At 41.9% G+C, this 21020-nt stretch overlaps 1 protein-coding gene across 1 annotated transcript in view; it reads left to right on the forward strand.

Moving 5' to 3' along the window:
* Positions 1-21020, forward strand: part of PDZK1 (PDZ domain containing 1) — a 368881-nt gene that overhangs the window by 45172 nt on the left and 302689 nt on the right. The gene's annotated exons all lie outside the window — the stretch shown is intronic.

Genomic DNA, 21020 nt, shown 5'->3' on the forward strand with positions numbered 1-21020 from the left:
GAATTCTGGGTTGAGATCCCAATGCGTGATGGTGCAAAAACAGTGTCGCGGGTGATTCTGGGTAAATGTCGTCACTAATTCCTTCCTCCATGAAAGCAATGGCAGACAATCATTTCGCACCCTTTCTCCCTGGATTGTCCTGGCAGATGCCATAGCATGGCAACCATGGAGCCCATTTTGTCTTTTGTCACTGTCACCGTGTGTGTACTGGATGCTGGTGACAGAGGCGGTACTGCAGCGTTACACAGCACTATTCATTACCGTCTGCTGTGCCATTGTAAATTGGCGATGAGATGACGGTTATCAGTTGTTCTGTACCGTCTGCTGCTGTCATGGGTGCTCGTGGCTGACCTTCGCTGAGGTCGGCCGGGGGTGCAAAGACAAAAATGGGAATGGGTCATTCCCTCCTTTATGTTGTATCTAAAAATAGAGTCAGTCCTGCCTAGAATATGGTGCAAGTGTACTAGAGAACCAGTGTACCAGAGAGCACAGCCACTCCGTGTCAGATCCTGCAGAAATGATGAGCTGCATGCTATTCTAGGGGGTGCCCCTGCAACAACCCTACCCGTGCTTCCCTCCTCCCCCAACCCTCCTGGGCTACCGTTGCAGGGTCCCCCCATTTGTGTGATGAAGCAATAAAGAATGCAGGAATAAGAAACACTGACTTTTTAGTGAGATAAAATGAGGGGGAGGCAGCCTCCAGCTGCTATGATAGTCTAGGCAGGACATTAAATGGTGGAGGGGAGAGGAGCCCAGCATCCCGTTGCTATGATAGTCCAGGCAGTAAAGAATCTTTTCTTTAGACATGAGGGGTGGCGGGGCTGATGGAGTTCAGCCCCTAGTTGTTATGATGAAGACGGTTACCAGCTGTTCTGTTCCATCTGTCGGGAATAACCGGGAGTCATTCCTATTTTTACCCAGGTGCCCCCGGCCACCCTCACCTGAGGCCAGCCAGGAGCACTCGCTGGATGATGACAAGGATGGCTACCAGTCCTTCTGCACTGTTCCGTCTACCACCGGGGAAGGGAGGGGAGAGGATGCTGCTGTTCAGTGCCGCAGCACCGCATCTACCAGCAGCATGCAATAAACATACAGTAACAATGAAAAAAGTCAAGAAACGATTTTTTTCCCTTTTCTTTCACGGGGGGAGAAGAGGGGAGGGTAAATTGATGAGATGTATCCTGAACCACCGCAGACAATGTGTTTGACCCTACAGGCATTGGGAGCTCAGCCAAGAATGCAAATACTTTTTGGAGACTGCGGGGACTGTGGGATAGCTGGAGTCCTCAGTCTCCCCCTCCCTTCCTCCATGAGCGCCCATTTGATTCTTTGCCTTTCCGTTACGCTTGTCACACAGCACTGTGCTGTGGACTCTGTATCATAGCCTGGAGATTTTTTTTAAAAGCTTTGGCACTTCATCTTCTGTGACGGAGTTCTGATAGAACAGATTTGTCTCCCCATACAGTGATCAGATCCAGTATTTCCCGTACAGTCCATGCTGGAGCTCTTTTTGGATTTGAGACTGCATCGCCATCCGTGCTGATCAGAGCTCCATGCTGGGCAAACAGGAAATGAAATTCAAAAGTTCGCGGGGCTTTTCCTGTCTACCAGGCCAGTGCATCCGAGTTCAGATTGCTTTCCAGAGTGGTCACAATGGTGCACTGTGAGATACTGCCCGGAGGCCAATACCGTCGATTTGCAGCCACACTAACCCTAATCTGATATGGTAATACCGATTTCAGCGCTACTCCTCTCGTTGGGGAGGAGTACAGAAACTGGTTTTAAGAGCCTTTTATATCTGTATAAAGGGCCTCGTTGTATGGACGGGTGCAGGGTTAAATCGGTTTAACGCTACTGAAATCGGTTTAAATGTGTAGTGTAGACCAGGCCTCAGATGTCGTCTGCCACCATACAGCTAACACAAAGAAAAGCTGTGAAAACATTAGTGTTAAAAATGTTAGGCATGACTTCAAATACACATAAATAACATACCTGAATGACAGGACATTTACCTCAATCACTTTTCAGAGTATAGTCTTCAAGACAGAGAATTTATCCTCTTGATTATAAATTTTGGAATGATTGGGATTGAATGCTGCTGCTGTTCACATTTATTTCCACATTTTATTTTTTTATTTCTTCATTTTTATACCATACCAAGACTTACCAGGGGAAAAGTTGTTTTTGTTCTTCAACTGAATAATACATTAAATAGTGTTTAAAATATCACTGTCTACAATTTCTATTTCTTTTAACTGCGTTAAATTTCAGAAGATTTAACATTTATATCCACTGTGTTGATTTAAAGAAATAGCGTGGATGGTAAGCAGCCAGGGATATTCAGTATTAAGTTCAAAGTAATTTCTCATTTTGTTATAATGGACAAGCTGTTAATTTCTCATAGACCGGATAATAAATATGAAGACTGTCCACCACACAATGAATATGTTAAGTAGCCAAAATCAGATGGTTAGATACCAAACTTGATTACACCAGTTTAAATGTAAACCTTAAATGAACGGACTTATTTGGAATTGCACTGATATAACTGAGATCAGAAACCTTCCCAATGTCTTTTCAGTATTTAAGAAGAACTCTTCAGTACAGTGAATTAATGGTCTCATTTTCTTCATTCATGTAAAGCAGTAGCTAATAATTGTGTTGTATCGTGTAATAATTCTGATCCTGTTTTATATTTCTTTTTAAAATCAAAGTACATATCATTGGTCTAGTGATAGAGTCCCTAAAAGGCTGCTTTGATTGAACGCACATGCCTACTATATTTCACAGTTGGCAACAAATAGGCACTGTGTCCCTGACCAGGGTCTGAGCACATGTGTAGTTCTAACTCCATTCAGAAAATCATCCAGTTATCACAGTGTCTTTTACCCACAAGTGGTGGTCATGCTTTTAGGTGAAAATGTATTCCCTATATTTCAATGTGTACATTTTCAGCACACTGTTTTTATATAAATGATAATCAAAGTAAATACAATGATAGGTTTAAGAATGTTTATCTTCAGACGTAAAGATGAGTGCTTTAAATATGTTTCTACAAAGCTCTTTCCAATATTATTTTAATGCTTTAGAAATTATCTGGGCGTTAGTGTCAACATTGTGGAGTTTACAAACCTACTGTATTTGTTAGTTAATAATGGATAAATCTTAATTGTTTACTAAAGTATCTAATAGAAAACTGTTTTAAATATACAAATTGTACAAAGGTACAAATTGTTGTTTACAGCTATGCCAGATGGGGCAGTTTGGAAAATATTTTTTTTAAATGTTAGCTTAAATCTATTCTTCAGTGTCATAGAATGTATTGAGGGCTTGTACCCTTTCCCACCCCTCCCTCAAATGTTGGGTGACAATCTCTCTACTCCTATCATACTCTCATACCTCAGTCCCTGGAAAAATCATGGAGCAATTCCTCAAGGAATCAATTCTGAAGCACTTAGACTCATAGACTTTAAGGTCAGAAGAGACCATTATGATCTTCTAGTCTGACCTTCTTCGAAACAGGGCCACAGAATATCACCCACCCACTCCTGTAACAAGCCCTGACCTATGTCTGAGCTATTGAAGTCCTCAACTTGTGGTTTAAAGACTTCAAGGTGCAGAGAATCCTCCAGCAAGTGACCTGTGCCTCACGCTGCAGAGGAAGGCGAACCCCCCCCAGGGCCTCTGCCAATCCCTGGAGGAAAATTCGTTCCTGACCCCAAATATGGCGATCAGCTTAACCCTGAGCATGTGGGCAGGACTCACCAGCCAGACGCCCAGGAAAGAATTTTCTTTAGTACCTCAATCCCATCCTCTCTAGTGTCCCATCACAGGCCATTGGGTGTATTTACCATTAATAGTCAAAGATCAATTAATTGCAAAAATTAGGCTATCCCATCATACCATCCCTTCCATAAACTTATCAAGCTTAGTCCTGAAGCCAGATATATCTCTTGTCCACTGCTCTGCTTGGAAGACCGTTCCAGAACTTCACTCTTCTAATGGTTAGAAACCTTCGTCTAATTTCACGTCTAAACTTCCTCATGGCCAGTTTATATCCATTTGTTCCTGTGTCCACATTGTTACTGAGCTTAAATAATTCCTCTTCTTCTCTGATATTTATCGCTCTGATACATTTATAGAGAGCAATCATATCTCCCCTCAGCCTTCTTTTGGTTAGGCTGAACAAGTCAAGCTCTTTCAGTCTCCTTTCATAAGACAGATTTTTCATTCAGCCCTTCTCTGTACCTGTTCCAGTTTGAATTCATCCTTCTTAAACATGGGAGACCAGAACTCTACAGTATTCTAGATGAGGTCTCACTAGTGCCTCGTATAACGGTACTAATACCTCCTTATCTCTATTGGAAATACCTCGCCTGATGCATCCCAAGACCGCATTAGCTTTTTTCACAGCCATATCACATTGGCGGCTCATAGTCATCCTGTGATCAACCAATATTCCAAGATCTTTCTCCTCCTCTGTTACTTCCAAGAGATGCATCCCCAGTTTATGACCAAAATTCTTATTAATCCCTAAATGCATGACCTTGCACTTTTCATTATTAAATTTCATCCTATTACTATTACTCCAGTTTACAAGGTCATCCAGATCTTCCTGTAGAATATCCCGATCCCTCTCTGTATTGGCAATACCTCCCAGCTTCATCTCCTCCGCATACTTTATTAGCACATTCCCACTTTTTGTGCCAAGTAATAAAGTGCCAAGTAATAAAAAGTTTGGTTCCAAAACTGGTCCCTGAGGAACTCCATTAGTAATCTCCTTCCAGCCTGACAGGTCACCTTTCAGTATGACCCATTGTGGTCTCTCCTTTAACCAGTTTCTTATCCACCTTTCAGTTTTCATATTGATCCCCATCTTTTCCAGTTTAGCTAATAATTCCCCATGTGGAACCGTATCAAATGCCTTACTGAAATCGAGGTAAATTAGATCCACTGCATTTCCTTTGTCTAAAAAATCTGTTACCTTCTCAGAGAAGGCGATCAGGTTGGTTTGGCACAATCTAACTTTTGTAAAACCATGTTGTATTTTGTCCCCGTTACCATTGACCTCGATGTCCTTAACTACTTTCTCCTTCAAAAATTTTTCCAAGACCTTGCATACTACAGATGTCAAACTAAGGAGCTGTAGTTACCCGGAACACTTTTTTTCCCCTTTCTTAAAAATAGGAACTATGTTAGTAATTCTCCAGCCATATGGTACAATCCCTGAGTTTACAGATTCATTACAATTTCTTGCTAATGGGCTTGCAATTTCATGTGCCAGTTCCTTTAATATTCTTGGATGAAGATTATCTCTCCCCCCACCCCCCCGATTTCATCCCATTAAGCTGTTTGAGTTTGGCTTCTACCTCAGATGTGGTAATTTCTACTTCCATATCCTCATTCCCATTTGTCATTCTACCATTATCCCTAAGCTCCTTACTTTGCCTTAGTCTTTAATATTTGTTTAGATATTGGGCCTTGCCTAAATTACTCATAGACTCATAGACTCCAGGACTGGAAGGGACCTCGAGAGGTCATCGAGTCCAGTCCCCTGCCCTCATGGCAGGACCAAATACTGTCTAGACCATCCCTGATAGACATTTATCTAACCTACTCTTAAATATCTCCAGAGATGGAGATTCCACAACTTCCCTAGGAAATCTATTCCAGTGTTTAACTACCCTGACATTTGGAACTTTTTCCTAATGTCCAACCTAAATCTCCCTTGCTGCAGTTTAAGCCCATTGCTTCTTGTTCTATCATTGGAGGCTAAGGTGAACACATTTTCTCCCTCCTCCTGATGACACCCTTTTAGATACCTGAAAACTGCTATCACGTGTCCTCTCAGTCTTCTCTTTTCCAAACTAAACAAACCCAATTCTTTCAGCCATCCTTCATAGGTCATGTTCTCAAGACCTTTGATCATTCTTGTTGCTCTTCTCTGGACCCTCTCCAATTTCTCCACATCTTTCTTGAAATGCGGTGCCCAGAACTGGACACAATACTCCAGTTGAGGCCTAACCAGCGCACAGTAAAGCGGAAGAATGACTTCTCGTGTCTTGTTTACAACACACCTGTTAATGCATCCCAGAATCACGTTTGCTTTTTTTGCAACAGTATCACACTGTTGACTTCTATTAAGCTTGTGGTCCACTATGACCCCTAGATCTCTTTCTGCCATACTCCTTCCTAGACAGTCTTTTCCCATTCTGTATGTGTGAAACTGATTGTTCCTTCCTAAGTGGAGCACTTTGCATTTATCTTTATTGAACTTCATCCTGTTTACCTCAGACCATTTCTCCAATTTGTCTAGATCCTTTTGAATTTTGACCCTGTCCTCCAAAGCAGTTGCAATCCCTCCCAGTTTGGTATCGTCCGCAAACTTAATAAGCGTACTTTCTATGCCAACATCTAAATCGTTGATGAAGATATTGAACAGAGCCAGTCCCAAAACAGACCCCTGCAGAACCCTACTTGTTATACCTTTCCAGCAGGATTGGGAGCCATTAATAACTACTCTCTGAGTACGGTTATGCAGCCAGTTATGCACCCACCTTATAGTAGCCCCATCTAAATTGTACTTTCCTAGTTTATCTATAAGAATATCATGCGAGACCATATCAAATGCCTTACTAATGTCTAGGTATATCACATCCACCGCTTCTCCCTTATCCACAAGGCTCATTATCCTATCAAAGAATGCTATCAGATTAGTTTGACACGATTTGTTCTTTACAAATCCATGCTGGCTATTCCCTATCACCTTACCACCTTCCAAGTGTTTGCAGATGATTTCTTTAATTACTTGCTCCATTATCTTCCCTGGCACAGAAGTTAAACTAACTGGTCTGTAGTTTCCTGGGATGTTTTTATTTCCCTTTTTATAGATGGGCACTATATTTGCCCTTTTCCAGTCTTCTGGAATCTCCCCTGTCTCCCATGATTTCCCAAAGATAATAGCTAGAGGCTCAGATACCTCCTCTATTAACTCCTTGAGTATTCTAAGATGCATTTCATCAGGCCCTGGTGACTTGCAGGCATCTAACTTTTCTAAGTGATTTTTTACTTGCTCTTTTTTTATTTTATCTTCTAAACCTACCCTCTTCCTGTAAGCATTCACTATACTAGACATTCCTTCAGACTTCTCAGTGAAGACCGAAACAAAGAAGTCATTAAGCATCTCTGCCATTTCCAAGTCTCCCGTTACTGTTTCCCCCTCCTCACTGAGCAGTGGGCCTACCCTGTCCTTGGTCTTCCTCTTGCTTCTAATGTATTAATAAAAAGTCTTCTTGTTTCCTTTTATTCCCATAGCCAGTTTGAGCTCATTTTGTGTCTTTGCCTTTCTAATCTTGCCTCTGCATTCCTGTGTTATTTGCCTATATTCGTCCTTTGTAATCTGACCTAGTTTCCATTTTTTATATGACGCCTTTTTATTTTGTAGGTCACGCAAGATCTTGTGGTTAAGGCAAGGTGGTCTTTTGCCACATTTTCTATCTTTCCTAACCATCGGAATAGCTTGCTTTTGGGCCCTTAAAAGTGTCCCTTTGAAAAACTGCCAACTCTCCTCAGTTGTTTTTCCCCTCAGTCTTGATTCCCATGGGACCTTATCAGCTCTCTGAGCTTACCAAAATCCGCCTTCCTGAAATCCATTGTCTCTATTTTGCTGTACTCCCTTCTACCCTTCCTTAGAATTGCAAACTCTATGATTTCATGTTCACTTTCACCCAAGCTTCCTTCTACTTTCAAATTCTCAACGAGTTCCTCCCTATTTGTTAAAATCAAGTCTAGAACAGCTTCCCCCCAGTAGCTTTTTCAACTTTCTGAAATAAAAAGTTGTCTGCAATGCAGTCCAGGAACTTATTGGATAGTCTGTACCCCGTGGTGTTATTTTCCCAACTTATATCTGGATAGTTGAAGTCCCCCATCACCACCAAATCTTGGGCTTTGGATGATTTTGTTTAACTTCCACTCCATCCTCAGTGTTTAGTGGTCCCACTTCTTCCTTCTTTTGTTTTCTTCTTAGGTTCTATAGCCATATAAATTTTACTGTTGGATTTAATTCCCTTTGCAAGGTCCAACTCTACATGGCTTTTGGCCTTTCTCACTTTATCCCTACATGTTCTGACCTCACTAAGGTAGCTTTCCTTGCTGATCCCTCCCATCTTCCACTTCTTGTAGGCTTTCTGCTTTTTCTTAATCACCTCTCTAAGATGCTTGGTCTACAACTCCTGCCTATGAGTTTTTTCCTCTTTCTAGGGATGCAGGCTTCTAATAGTTTCTGCACCCTTGACTTGTAATAAATCCAGGCCTCCTTTGCCTTTAGCTTCACAAGTTCTTCAGTCCAATCCACTTCCCCAACTAATTTCTTTAATTCTTTAAAGTGAGCCCTTTTGAAATCAAAAACTCTAGTCACAGATCTGTTTTTTGTTTATCCTTCCATGTAGTTTGAACTGAATTAGCTCATGATCGCTCGAACCAAGGTTGTCCCCTACAACCATTTCTTCTATGAGATCCTCACTACTCACCAAAATCAAATCTCAAATGGCATCACCCCCTTGTTGGTTCAGCAGCTACTTGGTGAAGGAATCCATTAGCTGTTGCATCCAGGAAAATCTGAGCCCTATTTTTACTACTAGCACTTGTCCTCCAGTCTATATCTGGAAAGTTGAAGTCTCCCATGATCACACAATCCCCATTAGTATTTACCTCATTAAAAACATTGAAGAGGTCTCTATCCATATCCAGATCATATCCCGGCGGTCTGTAGCACACCCCAAGCGCTATCACAGGGGAGGCTCTAGTAGCTTTCCTCTCCAATGTGATTTTTGCCCAGACAGACCCTGTCTTATCCATTCCATCCCATCTTATTTCTTTACAGTCTACCTCATCATTGCTATACAATGCTACTCTATCACTTTTGCCTTTATTTCTATCTTTACTAGACAGCACATACCCTTCAATACCTGTACTCCAGTCGTGAGTACTATTCAACCATGTTTCTGTTATCCCTATAATATCTGGTTTCACTTCCTGCCCCTGTAGCTCTTGTTCCTCCTCACATTAGTGTACAAACATCTTAATTTTTACTGTTCATCTTCTCTCATATTCTTTACCCCATTGGGCACAGACATTCTACCACCAGTATCACCTATTAGACTGATATCTACACTACCTTTCCTCCTTATGTCCATTCTCCTACCCACGGCTGTATCCTTTCTTACTTCATTTTCTTCCCTCTCAATGTTAAAATCCAGCATGGAGATTACCTGTTCATCTCCCAACCATCTCCCCCAAATTCCTAGTTTAAAGCTCTCTTAATCAGTTGTGTGAGCCTCTATCCTAGAAGTCTATTTCCCTCCTTACTCAAGTGAAATCCATCTCAAGAGAACAGTCCTCTGTCCATGAATGCCTCCCAGTGGCCATACATCCCAAAGCCCTCCTTATTGCACCACTGCCTGAGCCATCTGTTGATCATCATAATCTTGTCACACCTTTGTGGACCTTCTCTAGGAACAGGCAGAATTCCACTGAAGATCACCTGAGCTTCGATTTCCTTAAGCAGCTTCCCCATTCGGGTATAGTCTCTCTTGATACATTTCAGTGAGAATCTAGTCATATCATTTGTTCCCACATGAAGGACAATCAGTAGATTCTTTCCCTCTCCCATTAGGATCCTCTCTAGATCCTTAGAGGAAAGGAAAGTGATCAGGAAGAGTAAGCATGGATTCACCAAGGGCAAGTCATGCCTGACTAACCCTAATTGCCTTCTATGATGAGATAACTGGCACTGTGGATAAGGGGAAAGCAGTGGATGTGTTATACCTTGACTTTAGCAAAGCTTTTGATATGGTCTCCCACAGTATTCTTGCCAGCAAGTTAAAGAAGTATGGTCTGGCTGAATTGACTAGAAAGCTGGCTAGATCATCAGGCTCAATGGGTAGTGATCAATGGCTCCATGTCTGGTTGGCAGCCAGTATCGAGCAGAGTTCCCCAAGGGTTGGTCCTGGGGCCGGTTTTGTTCAATATCTTCTTTAATGATCTGGAGGATGGTGTGGACTGCACCCTCAGCAAATTTGCAGATGACACTAAACTGGCAGGAGTGGTAAATATGCTGGAGGGTAGGAATAGGATACAGAGGGACCTAGACAAATTAGAGGATTGGGCCAAAAGAAGTCTGAGTTTCAACAAGGACAAGTACAAAGTCCTGCACTTAGGACGGAAGAATCCCATGCACTGCTACAGTCTAGGGACCAAGTGGCTAGGCAGCAGTTCTGCAGAAAAGGACCTATGGGTTACAGTGGACGAGAAGCTGGATATGAGTCAACAGTGTGCCCGTGTTGCCAAGAAGGCTAACAGCATTTTGGGCTGTATAAGTAGGAGTATTGCCAGCAGATCAAGGGACGTGATCGTTCCCCTCTATTTGGCATTCGTGAGGCCACATCATTTGTACTGTGTCCAGTTTTGGGCTCCACTAAAAGAATGATGTGGAAAAATTGGAAAGAATCCAGTGGAGAGCAACAAAAATGATTTGGAGACTGGAGCATGTGACTTATGAGGAGAGTCTGAGGGAACTGGGATTGTTTAGTCTGCAGAAGAGAAGAATGAGGAGGGATTTGATAGCTGCTTTCAACTACCTGAAAGGAAGTTCCAAAGAGGATGGATCTAGACTGTTCTCAGTGGTAGCAGATTACAGAACACGGAGAAATGGTCTCAAGTTGCAGTGTGAGAGGTTTAGGTTGGATATTAGGAAAAACTTTTTCAGTAAGAGGGTGGAGAAGCACTGGATTGGGTTACCTAGGGAGGTGATGGAATCTCCTTCCTTAGAGGTTTTTAAGGTCAGGCTTGACAAAGCCCTGGGTGGGATGATTTAGTTAGAGATTGGCCCTGCTTTGAGCAGGGGTTGGACTAGATGACCTCCTGAGATCCGTTCCAACCTGATATTCTATGATTCTATATTTTCTGCGGGCTGAAATGTACAATTATATTTGTCAATGAATAAAAGCTGCTGGGAGATTATTATTTATTATTGCTTTGTATATTGCAGTGTCAGGATTCTGCAAACTCACAAATGTACATGATTTTTATGGTGATTGGCTGGACCTTATGGGAAACAAGCTAGTGATTTTATGCAGTGTGTTTGAATGTTTCCACTTTACACAATACCTACACTGCACTATGGGTGCAATTCACAAAGGAGAGTTGGACCAAGTATTTCAGTACCTAACATTTAGACACTTTGCCTGACTTAGGCACCCAGGTCCCCTATGCAAAGCATGGGGAAAGTCAGGCATGTCAAAAAGGGATTCATGGAAGCCAGCATGCTGATCAGGGAGCCATGTAAGCTAGACAGTAGGAAATGCTGAAGAGAGGGGTGTGGCCTAAGGTTTAGCGTTAGGTACCTAAACCACATAAGCCCTTTTCCAATAAAAACAGTTGTGTTGGTCCTCCCATTTTACCCAGTAGCCCAGTGATTAGAGCACTCAACTAGGATGTGGGAGACATGGGTTCAGTCCCCTCTCTGCCTGATGTGTAATAGGGACATGACCCACCTGCCAGGTGAGTACCCTAACCACTGGGGTATGGGGCATTCTGATGTGAGCCCCTCTCAATCTATCCTGTTGGAGCTGTTCCACTTTGTATAAAAAATTTAAATAGCCATGACGCCAGAAAGTGTGAGAGAGGGATTCTCTAATCCAGTGGTTAGGGCATGGAGAAAGTATAAGGGATACCATTCCTCTGCGGTCAGAGACAAGCCATATCCCTTATAGCTTCACAGGCACTCACCTGGGATATGGAAGACCAAGTTCAAACCTCTGTCCCAATGATTAATGAAATGTTTCATGCAAAGTTGAACAGCTCCCAGGAGAGAGACCTACCCTTTAGCATAATAGTTGGGCTATTACCTGGGTGGTGGAGGCCTGGGCTCAAGTCCCTGTTTCTCTCAGACAGGGTGGGGATTGAACAACCATCTCTCACATACGGGATGAGTGTTCTAACCACTGGACTGTTGGGTAAAAGCAGGAAGGAGGCTGCACATGCAGCAGTGGCTGTTTTGTTCCTCTGAATATGTATACCAGATCAGGCTCTGCAGATGACATAGAATGCACAGTGTTGACTGTGTGTTGTGTGAAAAAGTACTTCCTTTTAAATAAAAACAAAAACCTGCTGCCTATTAATTTCATTGCATGACCCCTAGTTTTTTGTATTATGTGAAGGGGTAAATAACACTTTTTTTTTCTCCCATACCAGTCATAATTTTAGACCTCTGTCATGTCCCCTCAACTCTCTTCTAAGATGAACAGTCCCAGTTTTAATCTCTGCTCATGTGGAAGCTGTTTGTTCCATACCCCTAATCATTTTTGTTGCCCTTCTCTGTACTTTTCCCCATTCTAATATATCTTTTTTGAGACGGGGTGACCAGAACTGCATGCAATATTTGAATTGTGAACATACCATGGATTTTGTAAAGTGGCATTATATATTTTTTTTTCTCATCTGTCCCTTTCCTGTGATTCCTAACAGTCTGCTAACTTTTCTGACTGCCTCTGCACATTGAGCAGGTCTTTTCAGAAAACCATTGACGATGACTCAAAATCTTTTTCTTGAGTGGGTAACAGCTAATTTAGCCCCATTTTGTATGCATAGGTGAGATTAATAAATGCGAAGTGATGCAGATTGGAAAACAATGTTGAATTTCATCTACTGTTTTGTTGTCCAGTCACCCAGTTTTGTGAGATCCCTATGTAACTTTTACTTTTGCTCGCAATAGATTGATTGATGAGAACTAGCACAAGTACGTGTGCACGAGCAGGGGAATCATATCTCAAGCTCATAGTATAGATATTGCCTAACTTCATATAACCCATGAATAGCCATCAAAAGATAACAGTCAATGCTAACTTGGGCTTGACTTGAAATAGCAACACAGTTTCTACACCGCAGCTAGGAGCTCTGATTCCCAGCTCAGATGGACATGCATGTGCAACCTCTACTCTAGCTAAAGTACTAAAAACAGCAGCATGGTGGCAGTGGCTCAGACTAATTGCCCAAGTGCAATCCTGTTCTACCTCTTGGGTATGTGCTTGAACTGCTGCCCATGTCACTGAAGCCATGCCTGATTGTAGGCGTTACCTTGAGCAGAGCTAGCATATATGTCTATGGGAGTTGGGAACCACACTTCCCAGTCACTGGGTAGATGTACAAGTGCAAGAAGGGGCATCCTCTGGTACAGGGGGGAGGAAGAAAGAGGAGAATCCAGGTCTCAACATCCCAGGGTAAAGGTTGAAGGTGAAAGGGGAGGCACCGCCTTTTCCTCACCCCAACTCGGGGATAAGGAGAGAAGATGGAAGGGAGGAAGAGTCATGGAGGGAGAGACCCTCCTCAGCCTGCGGAAGAGGAGTGGGGAGAGAAAAGAGACACAGGGGAGCTCTGTCTGAGCTCATGTAGATTGGGGTGGAGAAAAGGCATTTGGAGAGCTCCTCCCCTCACCTCAAGACTCAAAGGGATTTTGTGATTTCAAGCCCCAAGTATAAAGTCTCACATCGGGTTGAAAATGTGATTCATGCACCTTTAAAACACTTAGCTTCTCCCAGTTTCCTGGACACATCTTAAAATCATCACCATCTTGGAATCCTAACTCCTCCCATAATAGCACCAGTCTTGTCTCCCGAGCTGCTGCAAAATTGTAGAGCCTGAGGAACCCTTTTAATCTCAAGGGAGCAATCAAAAATAACTTTCCTCCCTGAGATTTAAGATTTAAAAATACAGAAATCAATTTAAATAGCAAGAACTCGCATTTCTGCCATCTCAGCTCTCTGATTTATATCAGTGAACACTTGCTTCAGCCTTCTTCGTAGGATTTCTAAATCCTCTGGCTTATCTGCCATCACTCATTGAGACTCTGCCTCTTCTGTCCCCTTCTCCAGTACTGTTCAAATGTCCTAATTGGCTACTCTTTGTTCTACCTTGACTGCTTTTGTCATTGTCATTCTCTTTGAGTTCTTGCTGGTATTTTCTCTTTGAACCTTACATATTAACTTACAGATCTTTCAACATTATGAGAAATGCTATTAATATAGAGTATTAAAATTTATAACAAAAACACCACAATGGGCAGTTTGAAGGTTTGGTTTTATTTGTTTCACACAGGAGCTTATCTTCTCCCATGGGGTCTCATTGCATCTAATATAGCATGAATGTACTTGCAAAACAGACTATTCGAATTTCCTGTAGTATTTTAGATATTAATCCTTTCCTGTGAAAACTGTCCTGTAATTTCTAACAACTGTTCTGGACGTGTGGCCAAGAACAATGAATGACTGTTTCTAATACTTTTCCATTTGAATAGTTTTGTATATGATATTTTCTTAGCTTTCCTTGGTGGTTGGTAGATGATGGCCACTGTTTGCTACTTCCACTTTCTGGGTAGAAATCGTAACTCGCAGGATTCACTGTTGGAGAGCGGCCTAATTTAACCTGTTTACCTATAATTTTGATTTCTTGTAATATGGCTACACTGTTTTGGATAGATCTTATGATTCCTTGAGTTTCATATATATGGTTTAGCATACAATACTTCTCTTTAACCTTAAATAATAATAATAATAATAAAAAAGTGGGGCTAACAGGTCATAATTGCAGCAACAAACGGTTGTGCTTTTCTTCATGTTATGTTGTAATACTATAAGTCTCTACAACTCTGGAAGTACTTGTCAGAGGAGGATATGGTCAGTTAAGTAAATATGCCATCAGGAGGAACTTTATTCCAGTTTTTTTTTAATGCCTCTTTTCTATTGAATTGGACAGACCTACTCCATGAATTTGTTTTTTGTCCCAAGCAGTGGCTTCATCACAGCAGAAAGCAAAACCAGAGATGTTAGTTTTAACTTTCCCCTTCAGTTGGGTGACTGGAATTTTTCATGTTCAGTCCGTGGAATTTTGGCATCGTTAGATTGGTGAGTAGAGGAGAAACTGAGTTCCCCAAGGGAACTTCACCATGGTTAATTTCTGAAATCTTAGTTGTGCATTGCAATACCCAGCCTCTCTGAGAAAGGCATTATATACACTGACATCTCTCTCATTAAAGAGATGGGGAGCAGCTCCTCATCTGGTGTAAATTGTCATACTTCCATGAACTTCAATGGAGCTATTACAATAGGGAACCTACCCCATGGTATTCCGGTATAGCTATACAGACCAAGCTTTCTGGGGAAAAATTTAGTGGTTAGGAGGAGATTAAACAGTAATAGAAATATATAATCTCTTTAGAAATCCAAGAGAAAACACTGAGCTAACTTTGGAACTGGAGTGATTCATTAAGAGTTCCCTGTAAACTGACTCAAGGAAAATAAGACTTGGGGCTTTATCCTTAAAGTTGCTGAGCTCCCTCCATTCTCATTGCAGCTTCTACTGGCTTCTCTCAACACCTTGGTGAGGCTGTAGAACATCTTGTGGGCATGACTTGTTGGATCTCCAGAATAATGTTTGCAATTGCTGTTTTACCTTGCAAAGTTTAGAGAAATACATAGCAATGCCGAGTATATATGTAGTTTTATCATCAGGCAAAATGTATTCCGGATTGGTTAGTAGTTTCCTTACCAGCGGAAAAGATTCTGACCACTCCTCTTCTGAGAAAGATTTAGGTAAGAATTTGTATACATCTAATTTCCAAACAATAAGTTGTATGTAGAACTAGATATACCCTAGAGAACTCTACATGTGACTATTTCTAATATTTTCAGGCAGAATGAAGATAATTCTCTTCTTCTCTAACTAGATTAGTGCTAATGTTATGAACTTGGCATCCAAGATCTGAATCTGGTGTCATATTTTTCTCTCTTATAATAATCAGTTTAGTTTGTAAACAGTATGAATGTTAATAACTTTTTCTCTATATTGATGTATCCTGATTAGTTTTCAGGTGTTTTTTTAGAATTTGAATAAATGAACAGGGCAAATTCCATAATTAAAATATATGTTGAGGGAGAGTGTTTAAAACAGCCCAGTTTAAAAAAAAAATGCAGTGAAGAACGAGGAACTGGCATGTGTCTGACGAAGTGGGTATTCACCCACGAAAGCTTATGCTCCAATAGGTCTGTTAGTCTATAAGGTGCTGCAGGACTCTGTCACTTTTTACAGATCCAGACTAACATGGCTATCCCTCTGATACTTGTAAGCCGTATATCCTCTTGATCTCATTTAAAAATTAAATCTGAAAAATAATTAGCCATTAATGTAATTGATTTGGTTTTAGCACATTCTTTTTAAAAAAGATATAAAAAAGCAAAAAAAAATTTGAAGTTTGAAAAGAAGTTTGAAAAGTTTCATGCATGTGAAATCACACTTACGCTTTTTCTGTGTTACGTGCCTGAGACGATCTAGTATGCATTTGAAACGCATTATGTAAATATCACTGAGATGCTATATTTTGCTATTAATTATGTTTTAACAGACACATATCATTTAAATAATGCATATTTTCCCCAGACCCTGTGAACTTCAGCTTTCTACCCCTGCTTTTGAGGTGGGAATCAAGGTCATTTTTCCATTAGCTTAAGGTGAAACAAACGAGCTAGTCAGTGGTGTGCCTTGATTAGCCAAAGAAGATGCTGTTAAATGTGATTTTGAGTTGCAGAAGACAAAGGCAAATATGTTAGGATATGTCTTCACTATAGGCGCTACAGTGGCATACAGATAATGGAATAGAGAGTACACTTATAAAGTTTGTGGATGATACAAAGCTGGGAAGGGTTGCAAGTGCTTTGGAGGATAGGATTAAAATTCAGAATGATCTGGAACAAACTAGGGAAATGGTCTGAAGTAAATTGAATTTCATTCTATTTACTTCAGACAAGGACAAATGCAAAATACTTCAGAGGAAGGAACAATCAGTTGCACACATACAAAATGGGAAATGACTGCCTAGGAAGGAGTACTGTGGAAAGGAATCTGGGGGTCATAGTGGACCACAAGCTAAATATGAGTCAATAGTGTAATGCTGTTACAAAAAAGCGAACATCCTTCTGGGATGTATTAGGAGGAGTGTTGTAAGCAAGATACAAGAAGTAATTCTTCTGTGGCTTTAACTGGGGTATTGTGTCCAGTTCTGGTCACCACATTTCAGGAAGGATGTGGACAAATTGGAGGGAGTCTAAAGAAGAATGATAAAAATGATTAAAGATCTAGAAAACATGACCTATGAGGGAATAATAAAAAAATTGGGTTTGTTTTGTCTGGAAAAGAGAAGACAGAGGCGACATAACAGTTTTCAAGCACGTAAAAGGTTGTTGTTAGGAGGAGAAAGAAAAATTGTTTTTCTTATCCTCTGAGGATAAGATAAGAAGGAGTGGGCTTAAATTGCAGCAAAGGAGGTTTAGTTTTGACATTAGGAAAAAACTTTCTGTCAGGGTGGTTAAACCCTTGAATACATGGCCCAGGGAGACTGTAGAATCTCCATCATTGGAGATTTTAAAGAGTAGGTTAGACAGACACATGTCAGGGACGTTTAGATGATAATTAGTCCTGCCACGACTGGACTAGATGACCTCTTGAGGTCCTTCCTAGTTCTATGAGGTATGCTTTCTGTATCAATGGAAGGGATTTTTCTGTCAATTGTAGATAATCCACCTCCCGAAGTGGCAATGGCTAGGTTGATGGAAGAATACTTCCACTGATCTAGCGAATTCTTCCAATGACCTTGCTAGTCTTCACTGGGGGTTAGATCGGTTTAACTACAGCACACAAGAATATGAATTTTTCAGACCCCTGAGCAACATAACTAGGCCAGACTAAATATAAACTGTAAACCAGGTCTTAGCATTTTGAGTATTGTGTTTATGACCGATTCAGAAAACTTTATTTAGAGGACAAGTAAATGTGACCATCTCTAGAAGCTCCATTACCCAATGGATTGGATTACGCATTCTAGAAGTGTACTAGTCATACGGAGCTGTTTGTCCCTACATTCTGTTTAGAAAGAGATCTGATCATGGACCATGAGATTTGCTGGATGGTACTGTAGTTCTCTTTTACTTATTGAACACTATAAATTTATCTGTCTAATTTACAGATATGGAATTCACACGAGTGTTCAGGTCAGATTAATCCAGTAATCCTGGCTCCCACCCTTAATCTTCATATATTAAAAATAAAAAAGAGGAGGGAGGGGAGAGGAGGATGTTCTTAGCTGTTAGGCTTCAAGTGCCAGTGCCATCAGTCCAGGTTGATGAGTGACACACTCACTCATTGAGGCTGTGGGCTTGTCTACATCACAAAGTTGCAGCGCTGGTGAGGAGGTTACAGCGCTGCAATTTAGGAGGTGTACACATCTGCAGGGCATCACCAGCGCTGCAACTCCCTGTTTGCAGTGCTGGCCGTACTCCCGTTTTGTCTCGGGTGTAGAGGATCCAGCGCTGGTGATCCAGCGCTGGTAATCAAGTGTAGACACTTACCAGCGCTTTTCTTGACCTCCATGGAATAAGCAGGTATCCCAGCATACCTGAGGAAGCCTCTGGTAATCAAGCAGGTCTCCTTCTCTGCGGTTTGCTCTCGCCTTCCCCGAACCCCCGTGCAAGCAGGTCTCCTTCCCTGCGGTTTGCAGGGGGGTTCGGGGAACGCGAGAGCAAACCGCGGCGAAGCTGGTGTCCTTCCCCGGTTTGCTCTCGCATTCCCCGAACCCCCGTGCAAGCAGGTCTCCTTCCCTGCGGTTTGCAGGGGGGTTCGGGGAACGCGAGAGCAAACCGCGGTGAAGCTGGTCTCCTTCCCCGGTTTGCTCTCGCGTTCCCCGAACCCCCCTTGAAGCTGCCCAACAGTGCTGCAGTGTGGCCACATCTAACACCACTTGCAGCGCTGGTTGCTGTAAGTGTGGCCACTCTGCAGCGCTGGCCCTATACAGCTGTACTAATACAGCTGTAACAACCAGCGCTGCAAAATTGTAGATGTAGACATACCCTGTGGCTCTTCTTTGGAAAGAGCAGGGAAAACTGGTTTAAGTAATGCTGCTCCCAATATTAGTCTTAACTTGAAAAATGATGATTGAAGCACCAAACAGGAAGGAAAAGCTTTTACAAACATTACCCCATTTGGCCTCTGTCAGCAAAAGCTGGATAGGAATGTGTAGATTGTTGTGGTTGATTCACAGAAACCTAATTTACAGGTAAGCTTGCTTACATTGTGCACTTTGGAAAAGACAGCAAGTGTTTCAGGTGAATATAGATTGTTGTTACTGAAGTCTCTTGCATCTGACTTGCTCTACAGAGAATCAATGGCTGGCTTTCTTTTTGCATCTTTGAATTAGCAAAACCTTTTCTTACTCTTATTAACTTACTTAGTTTCTTTTCAGATTTCTCACCCATGCTGCTATCTGAGCTTACTAGCTTTCATCCTACAAGGTTAATTAGCTATGTCAATTCACCACCTGAGATGCATATTTGACACATTCCAAGAAAGATTATACTGTTGCTATGGTGGCTTTTTGCTGAGAGGTTTCTAACACTTAGTATTTGTTGGATTCCATTGTTTCTTTGCTTAGCTTCCAATGCTGAAGAAAAAAAGGGCTTTACTCATTTAATGTTTTTTTCAGAAGTGTGTTAAGAAATGTGTGAGATTATCCACATATTGCTGTACAGTCCTTTTACATTTGAGGAGACTTGGATTGGTATTTTAGAGAATAATCGTTCTTAAACTTCCAACCGATTGAGCCCTGAAAATCTTCAGATACCTGCTTTATCTATGTTTGCAGGTTGGGATCGGATGCTGTGTTCTATTGATTGAACTCCCCTTCTGTGATGCTTTGTTTGATTTGCAAGCTCTTGTTGTATCTGCCTTTATGCTTGGCAACCATGGTGGTGGTGGTGGTTTTTTTAATCATTAAAGTGCTTTACAAACATTTAACTAATTAGTAAAGTCTTCAGTTTTTCTGTGAGCAAGATATGTGGGTATTGTCATCACATTTTACAGATGGGGAAACTGAGGCAGGATTTAAATGACTTGCTTAAGGCTATGCAGGGAAGGAGTGTTGTGATTAGAACAGGGGACTCCATGCATTTGGGCTATGGTCATCTCTAGGCCTTGATCCTGGGAGGTGCATCTAAGACAGAGGTAATCAATTTTTGTCAAGGTCCAAATTTCTTGGTCGAGGTACAGTCAGGGTCCAGACTGCAGAATAAAATAGCAATAATGATTATGATAAGTAAATAAAAAGATTTCCAGTCCATTCAAAAGTGTCTGGTGGTCCGGATTTGTCCCACAATGCACTTTGAATACCCCAATCTTTTGACTCATGAAGCTATGGGTGCATAAAAAAAAAACTACTCAAAGTTTTGCTTTGAAACTGGGAAATATTTGTCCGGTGATGCTGTCAGCCTGTGCTGCAGTGTGATAATCCATGAGAAGACAGTGATTTAATTTTGATTGCTAAAAACTCATCAGACACAGTCTGGCAATGGCTCTGTGTTGTAATTTGTCAGTGTTGGAGGACTGGAGTAATAAGTGCACCGCAATCTGCATCATTTCCAAAAAGGAATTTACTGTTGGTTGTCAAAAACTGGCTGCACCACAAGTGGGGCAGAATTTATCTGGGCTTACCCAAAGAAGGGCAGCTCTGCTTTGTGGTTGGGGGTGGAGGGAAGAGGAGGAAGGTGAGAAACTCCTGCAAAAGATGCTTTGCAGCAATGACTCGCCCCCCACCCCCCGGCTACCCCCGGAATGTGCATAAAGGTACGAAACCTGGGTGGGGCAAGTCTCTATGTCCAAGCAGCGAGGAAGCCAGGAACAGGCTGGGCAGAACAGAAACAGGCTGGGATTTTAAGGCTTGCTGCAGGACCATGTGGAAGCAGCATGGCTCCAAGAAAGCGTGGCTGCAGAAAAGCAGCAGACAGCATTGGAAACAGCATGGTTCCAGGGGCACAGAGAAGAAGGAGGCTGTTACCCCACCTGGCGGGAGGGGAGAGGCAGCCAAGCAAATGGCTGGCACCTCCTTGTGGCAGATGTTCAGTGCAGGTCCTCCATAGGGAGGGCAG

This window comes from Gopherus evgoodei, chromosome 1 (assembly GCF_007399415.2).
Source record: "Gopherus evgoodei ecotype Sinaloan lineage chromosome 1, rGopEvg1_v1.p, whole genome shotgun sequence".
NCBI lineage: Eukaryota > Metazoa > Chordata > Testudines > Testudinidae > Gopherus > Gopherus evgoodei.